Source organism: Mus musculus, chromosome 15 (genome assembly GCF_000001635.26).
Source record: "Mus musculus strain C57BL/6J chromosome 15, GRCm38.p6 C57BL/6J".
NCBI lineage: Eukaryota > Metazoa > Chordata > Mammalia > Rodentia > Muridae > Mus > Mus musculus.
In genome coordinates, this window is record NC_000081.6 from 57893672 (window position 1) to 57901845 (window position 8174).

Below are 8174 nucleotides of genomic sequence, written 5' to 3' on the forward strand. Positions count from 1 at the left end.
TGAAAGTCACTTCATCTCTCTTTGGGGTCCTTGCCTTTAGAAGGACCTGGTAACTGGACGGTAGAGATGGCTCACATGGGAATGCACCTCAAAATGAGACATCCACATAAAAGCCTAGGAAGGAGTCCAAGGTAGATGTGGGGGAACAGGCAACCCCACACTCAGAAAGCTTGAGAGCAAGAGTTTCAGGACATCCCAAACTGCATAGCAAGATTCTGTCAAAAAAGCAGAAGGAAAGAAGAAGAAGAAGAAGAAGAAGAAGAAGAAGAAGAAGAAGAAGAAGAGGAGGAGGAGGAGGAGGAGGAGGAGGAGGAGGAGGCTGGGGAGATGGCTCAGCAGTTAAGAGCACTTTCTGCGCTGCAGAGGACCTGGGTTCTCTTCCTAGCACCCACATGGTGGTTCACAGTCACCCATAACTCTGGTTCCAAGGGATCTGACCTTACCTCAGTTCTGTAGGCACCAGGTACATGCATACACCATGTGCATGCATGCATGCAGGCAAGACACTCATATACATAGAAATCATTTTTACACCTTTTTTGAGATGAGGCTTTTCTGTGTAGTCTTTACTATTCTGGAACTTGTTCTGTAGATCAGACTGGCCACAAACTCACAAAAGGTCTGCCTACCTCTGCCTCCCAAGGGCTGAGATTAAAGGCAGTGCGCCATCATACCTGGCTTGATTTAAAAATAAATAAATAAAAATAAAAGCCCATTTCCTATTATTTCTATTTAAAAAAAAAACCCTGAAATTAGAAAAAAATTGGAGAGATGCCAACAGTCAAAGTCACAAGGCTGGCTAGAGCTGAAGCTCCATATTGTAGGCTCCCTAATGCTGACAGGCGGGGCCTAGTGACTCAAGCTGAGAGCCTGTCCCAACCATCATCCAGGAGCACTGTCCCCAGGGGATGCCCGAGACAGGATCACATATTTCTTTAAGAAGTTCACAGCATATTGGCAATAGGTAATTAATCCTCAGCATATTGGCAATATGTAATTAATCCTCCTGTTGAATAACAGGCCAGTTAGCCCCACCTTGCAAATGGAGATGCCATGGCAACAATCAGGACATCACTACCTCTCCCAGCAGAACCAGTCCTGCCTTTTAGTCACAGCTATGGGAAGTTTCCAAACCTTGACACTCTGGACTAGGAGATAAAGGGGCTGCCTCGCAATGTACTAAGTATGTGTTTATTACTCTTGATGTCTTTGTATGTGTGCACATATACTAACATACCCGTGTATGTATATGTGTGTTATAAAGTCAGTCTGTTAAAAAGCAACCTGAAGCTGGGCGTGGTGGCACACGCCTTTAATCCTAGCACTCGGGAGGCAGAGGCAGGAGGATTTCTGAGTTCGAGGCCAGCCTGGTCTACAGAGTGAGTTTCAGGACAGCCAGGGCTATACAGAGAAACCCTATCTCAAAAAAAAAAAAAAAAAAAAAAAAGAAACCAACCTGAATTCCATGCTTCCTTCTGTTGTTGGTTGTTTGTGTGGTGCAGACAATTCACTAACTAAGCTGATTCATCCCTCCCACCCACCCCCCAAAAACTAGTTCATTACCTGGTGCGTACACTGAGATGGTTTGCTTTAAGAACCTACCGTATACCAAGTTCTGCACTTGCACTTTGATAGTTCACCTTGCTTAACATAGTAATACCAATAGATGAGTACTATAATTATGCAAACTACAAAGCAGGCGAAAGTTCTCAAGGTCACTTCGAATGCTGAGATCACAATTGTCATCAAATCCATAGAGTTGGGCACAACAACTCTCCTTTATGAATCCAGCCATTAAGAGGCTGAAGCAGAAGGTTATGTGAGTTCAGGGCTAGCCTGGGCTACAGGGTGAAACCTAATCTCAAAAAATCTCAAAGTGCCAAGTTTGATAGTCTGAGTTGGGTATCTGCAACTCCATATGCTGGAAAGAGAGAACACCCACAGGTTGTCTTTTGTCACTGTTTGTCACATGTGTGTCATGGCAGACGCCACACACAGACGAACACAAGGAAATTTTTAAAATTTCAATACAAGATTGAAAAATCCACTTAAGTCTGGCTAAGGAGCCCATTTGTTTCACGGCTGTGCTTTGCCTGTGTGACAAATGGAAAGATTATAAAGTCCAAAGCCTCTGGTGGGTCCCAGTTGTGTTCTTCTTGGCAAAAGAACAGGAGGCAGCCAGTGCTTACCAGATGCATAAGCCAGACCACCTGAAACAAACTGTATGTAGAAAGGATTGGGAAGAAAACAGTTTCTGAGCTGAGTCTGGCAGGACACAGCTGTAATTCTGGTACTAGGGATGCTGAGGCAGGAGAATCACAAGTGTGAAGACAGCCTGGGCTATATAGTGAAACTGTCTCATACTGGGGAGGGGGGAAAGAGTAGGGGCATGTTTGTGTAAGCTTTTAATCACGGCACTCAAGAGGCAGAGAGTTCTCTGCGAATTTGAAGTCAGCCAGGTCAATGTATCAGGCTTCAGACCAGATAAGGCTGCCCAGTAAGACCCTGTTTCAAAGAAGAAGAAAACAAACAAACAAACAAACTAACAAGAAAAACAAGAGCAAACAAGTAAGCTTAACATTTGACTTCTTTTAAACAATTCCTATAAATCCAATGAATCAGAATAACACCAATTCAAGCAATAATTACCGGTACATATCATAGTTTACATTCATAATAGAACAAGCATTACCAACACTTTGCAGACATATACTGGGAAGTTCTGTGCGTATCAGAAGTGCCTTCTGTCTGAAACAAAGACTGTTTAAGGTACTGCGAGACTTAGCATGCGAGGTGGGTTTGAATGTAGAGAACTCTTTTCTGTTAGCCTTGGATTTAAATCATCAACTGTGATATGGAGATTGTATTAGAATTAAGATACAGGCAAAACCCTTCAAAATGAAATAAAGAAGCCCTTTAGTTGGACATTGGAAACACACTAGAGAGTGCCCTGACCTTTGCAAAGACTTGGTGTCTCTTCCCGCCACCACCAGGAAACAGCAACATGGAAGCAAGAGTATGTGTTTTTGTTGCTTAAAATGACAGAGGTGAGAGAATTTGTTTGGTGCATATTTAGAATTCTAGGACTCAAGAAGTTGTAGCAGAATTCCAAGACGACTATATCGTGAGACCCCCCCACACACACACACATACACACCTCAAAAAGAATGATAAGTGAAGATGTTTATTGGGGAGAAAAGTGTATTAAAAGAAGATTTGACAGAGGAGACTTCCTGAGAAGAAATGAATAACAAAAATTGTATTATCATGTAGCCAACTCTGTGTGTGTGTGTGTGTGTGTGTGTGTGTGTGTATCTCTGTGTGTACCTGTGTTGTATATCTCTTCTGTGTGTCTCTCTGTTTATCTGTGTGTGTATCTCTGTTGTGTATCTCTTGTGTGTGTGTCTCTTTGTGTGTTTATCTGTGTAGTGTACCTCTTGTGTGTGTGTCTCTTTGTGTGTTTATCTGTATGTATATCTGTGTTGTGTACCTCTTGTGTGTGTGTCTCTCTGTGTGTCTCTCTGTGTGTTTATCTGTGTTGTGTATCTCTTGTGTGTGTGTCTCTCTCTGTGTTTATCTGTGTGTGTATCTGTGTTGTGTACCTCTTGTGTGTATGTCTCTCCCTGTATTTATCTGTTGTGTGTATCTGTGTGTGTGTGTGTGTGTGTGTATCTGTGTGTGAGTAGTAGTATTGTTTGATCGTGTCATTTAGCTTTACATAGAGTCTTTGTGTGTTTCTACAAAGTTTTATTATGTCACTTTGATGACTAATTTTCTATCAGTGATGAGGCATGATCTGTGACCATTTTCCAAACTTTGAAACTTAACTTATTTTTCATTACTATGAATGGCTCTATAATGAACATCTTCATGATATAGATATATACATTTTTGCACAGAAATAACTGTTTACTCACAGCTAACATTCATTGAGTGTGTAAATTTGATTGGCACTGACCTATGCCCCTTATGGGCATAGCTGCAATAAGTCTTCACAATAGCCAGGTACTTTTATTTTATTTATAAATGCAGAAAGAGCTCAGCAGTGGTAGTGACCTCCTTTGATCCCAGCACTTGGGAGGCAGAGGCAGACAGATCTATGAGTTCAAGGCCAATCTGGTATAGAGATCTAGTTACAGAACAGCCAGGGCTACACAAAGAAACCTTGTCTAGAAAAATAAAAATAACAATAATAAGAAATAATAATAATAATATAATAAATAAATAATAAGTTCAGTAGGAGCCTCAGTTTGGTGTGATGGTGCACAGCCAGAGTCACAAGGGTCAGGAGGATGAGATGAGAGACTGTGAGCTTGAATTTAAGCTACTGGAAGATATACAGCAAGTTCAAGGTCAGCCTGTACCACATGCAGAGTGAAGCCCTGTGTAAGGAGCAGAGGAAGGTAAGGGCCACTTTATGCTTAGACAACGTGATGCTGACATGGATATCCAACAATGCCAAGAGGGAATGCGGAACATCAGGGGTTATGGGTCAGTACAGAATGGCTGACACCACACATCTGGGGATCCCCAAAATAGACATGCCACTTGTGCCTTAGTTCCTTAAGACAATAATTAGTTATTAGTAATGCAGTGGAGATGCTCTGCCTCCATCTCCACACATTTTCTTAAATCTTCCAGCTTCCTTGAGACCCTCAAACCCTAGCCCCACAGTTCAGATCCATCACCCTGTCTCAAAAGGTAACAACAAAAACAGACAAAACATATTTAGCTTGCCATGTGCCATCAAGAGCATATGTAATACTTAAGCCATGATCTATCAAAGCCAACGGTGGTACCCGTTCATACATTTATTATGCTAGCAATGTTTTGTTCAAAGTGTGCTATGCACAAGCATTCCTCTAACTTGTTCATCCTTGACAATCACTTCTACTCCTTTGGAGCTTACTTTCTACACATCCTGGAGGCAAAGCCTCAAGATGGCTAAGAACAGACTGTGGATATTGGTGGGGAGGTGCACTGGCTGGTTTTGTGTGTCAACTTGACACAAGTTGGAGTTATCACAAAGAAAGGAACCTCCCTTAAGGAAATGCTTCCATGAGACCCAGCTGTAAAACATTTTCTCAATTAGTGATCAAGGTGGAAGGGCCCGTTGTGGGTGACACCACCCTGGGCTGATAGTCCTGGGTTCTATAAGAGAGCAGGCTGAGCAAGCCAGGGGAAACAAGCCAGTAAGCAGCATTCCTCCATAGCTTCTGCATCCACTTCTGTCTCCAGGTTCCTATCCCGTGAGTGTTCCTGTCCTGACTTCCTTTGGTGATGAACAGCAGTACGGAAGTGTAAGCTAAATTAACCCTTTCCTCCCCAATGTGCTTCTTGGTCATGATGTTTGTGCAGGAATAGAAAACCTGACTAAGACAGGAGGGGAAGCAGATCCACTTGGAAGATAGAAAAGACCTCCAAGACATCTAGGAAGGAGTCTTGCACGAAGGCCCTTAACATGACCAATGTGGTCAAGTAGATGAGGAGAGGGAGTAGGAGTCAAGAAGAGGCATATAGATAATTCCACAATAGTGTGATGTATAGATATAGAAACAGATATAGATACAGATATAGATATGAAAACTCTGGCACTCTGTCTGGACATTAGAAACAAAACTGTAACAGCATAAAAATACCGTACAAGGAATCAGACATAAGGTAATTTAATGTTGTATTATTTGTAATTGCAACATACTCCACAGAAACTAAACATGTATATGTAGGAGATGATTGGTCAAGTAAACAGTAATATTTGGAATACCACACAGCCGTAAACAAGGAATAAGGGCTACAGTATTTTTATGAGTACATAGTGACTTCCAGTATCCCTGGGCAAGTGGACAAAGGGCACAAATTACAATATAAAACAGGAGTTTTCATACAAAGAAGCAAAGAAAACAGTATGTACACATACCCATTTTTTTAAAAGGGACATGGCTCTCACAGTACTGGAAGGTGCCGTGCAGCTGCTGGCGAGGGAAGGAAACCACCAGCAGGCTTACCCAGCTGTGACCTCTGTGCATGGCAAGGACTAGGATGGTAAGACATTGCTCATGGCTGTGATAGTGTCAAGACAGTCAAGGGAGTGGCCAACTGTTTTCTGATGGGATTTAATGCACACTCCACAGGAAGAAACACAAGCCTGGTGTTAAGACCTGGGTAAGAATTCCTGGTTGGGGAGCTCCCAGGCCCAAGAGGTGAACATACTACTATTATTTTGCTAAATGGACATAATATCAAACTTCAGGAATTGAGACTAGCCTGGTCTACACACAAAGTTCCAGGACAGCCAGGCCTTTATACTGAGTCTCCCTCAAAAAAAAAAAATATATATATATGTGGGAAGCCGCCCTCACATTTGCCATTACAAGATGGCGCTGACAGCTGTGTTCTAAGTAGTAAACATAATCTGCACACGTGCAGGGGCAGTTTTCCCGCCATGTGTTCTGCCTTTCTCATGATGACAACTGGGCCGATGGGCTGCAGCCAATCAGGGAGTAATACGTCCTAGGCGGAGGATAATTCTCCTTAAAAGGGACGGGGTTTTGCCATTCTTTCTCTTGCTTTCTTGTTCTCTCTCTCTTGCTTTCTTGTTCTTGTTCTTTTTCTTGCTTTCTTGCTCTTGCTCTTGCTCTCTGGCTCCTGAAGATGTAAGCAATAAAGCTTTTGCCGCAGAAGATTCCGGTTTGTTGCGTCTTTCCTGGCCGGTCGCGAATGCGTGTAAGAGTTGGTGCTGAAACCCGGGACGAGAAAACCCGGGACGAGAAATCCTGGGATGAGAAAACCTGGGACGGTTACCATCACCGGCGCAAGGAAGATCCCTCATTCCGGAACCAGAACTGCGGGTCATGGTAATGAAGTGTTCCCGTAAAACAGACTGTTGAGAAGGATCCAGCCTGGATTCAGAACTCCTCAGCTGGGGAACGGTGGTAATGAAGTGTTCCCGTAAAACAGACTGTTGAGAAGGATTCAACTGCGTGAATTCAGAACTCTTCAGCTGGGGAACGGTGGTAATAAAGTGTTCCCACAACACAGACTGTTGAGAAGGATTCAACTGCGTGAATTCAGAACTCTTCAGCTGGGGAACAGGGTACCCGTAAGTATAGCTTTACAAGGTAAGTCTGGTCTTGAACTTTCTAACGAAATTCAAGACAGTCTATCAGAAGTAAAGTGGGAAATAGCTTTACAAGGTATGTTTGGCCTTGAACTTTCTCTAGTGTTAGGAGCCTTTTTGTTCCTTTTCACATGTTATCAAGCGGTTAAGGCAGGGCTGAAAATTCTGGATGAAATTCAGGGCAATCTATCAGAAGTAAAGCGGGGAGAGAGAGTAGGAGCAAAGAGGAAATATGGTACACAAAATAAGTATACAGGCCTTTCCAAGGGTCTTGAACCCGAGGGAAAGTTAAGGTCAGGTAAGAATACCTGGGGAGAGATTGGAAGGAAGGAGAAGGAAAAAGAAAAGAAAAAAGATCAATCAGCGGAGGTCTCTATGAGAAGGAGCCTATACTCATCACTAGATGAGCTCAAGGAGCCAGTTCTTAATAGTTCTGAATCAGATGAAAAGGCTATTAGGGCCTGGAAGGCGCTCTCCGGAGCAGGTGAAGCCACTGGACAACTAACAAAGATCGTCCAGGGACCTCAGGAGTCATTCTCAGATTTTGTGGCCAGAATGACAGAGGCAGCAGAGCGTATTTTTGGAGATTCAGAGCAAGCCGCACCTCTGGTAGAATAGCTTATTTATGAGCAAGCCACGCAGGAATGCAGAGCAGCCATAGCCCCAAGAAAGAACAAAGGTTTACAAGACTGGCTCAGGGTTTGTCGAGCTTGGGGGACCCCTCATTATGCGTTACTTCCATTCAGTATGAAAAATTTACTAGGGCAGCTAATTTGTCAAAAAGTCTTTCTCAGTATATGTTACAGAATTGGATGGCTGAATTTGAACAGACCCTTCGGGAATTGAGACTTGCCATCATTCAGGTCAACTCCACTCGCTTGGACCTGTCCCTGATCAAAGGATTACCCAATTGGATCTCCTCAGCATTTTCCTTCTTTAAAGAATGGGTGGGATTGATATTATTTGGAGATACACTTTGCTGTGGATTAGTGTTGCTTCTCTGGTTGGTCTGTAAGCTTAAGGCCCAAACTAGGAGAGACAAGGTGGTTATTGCCCA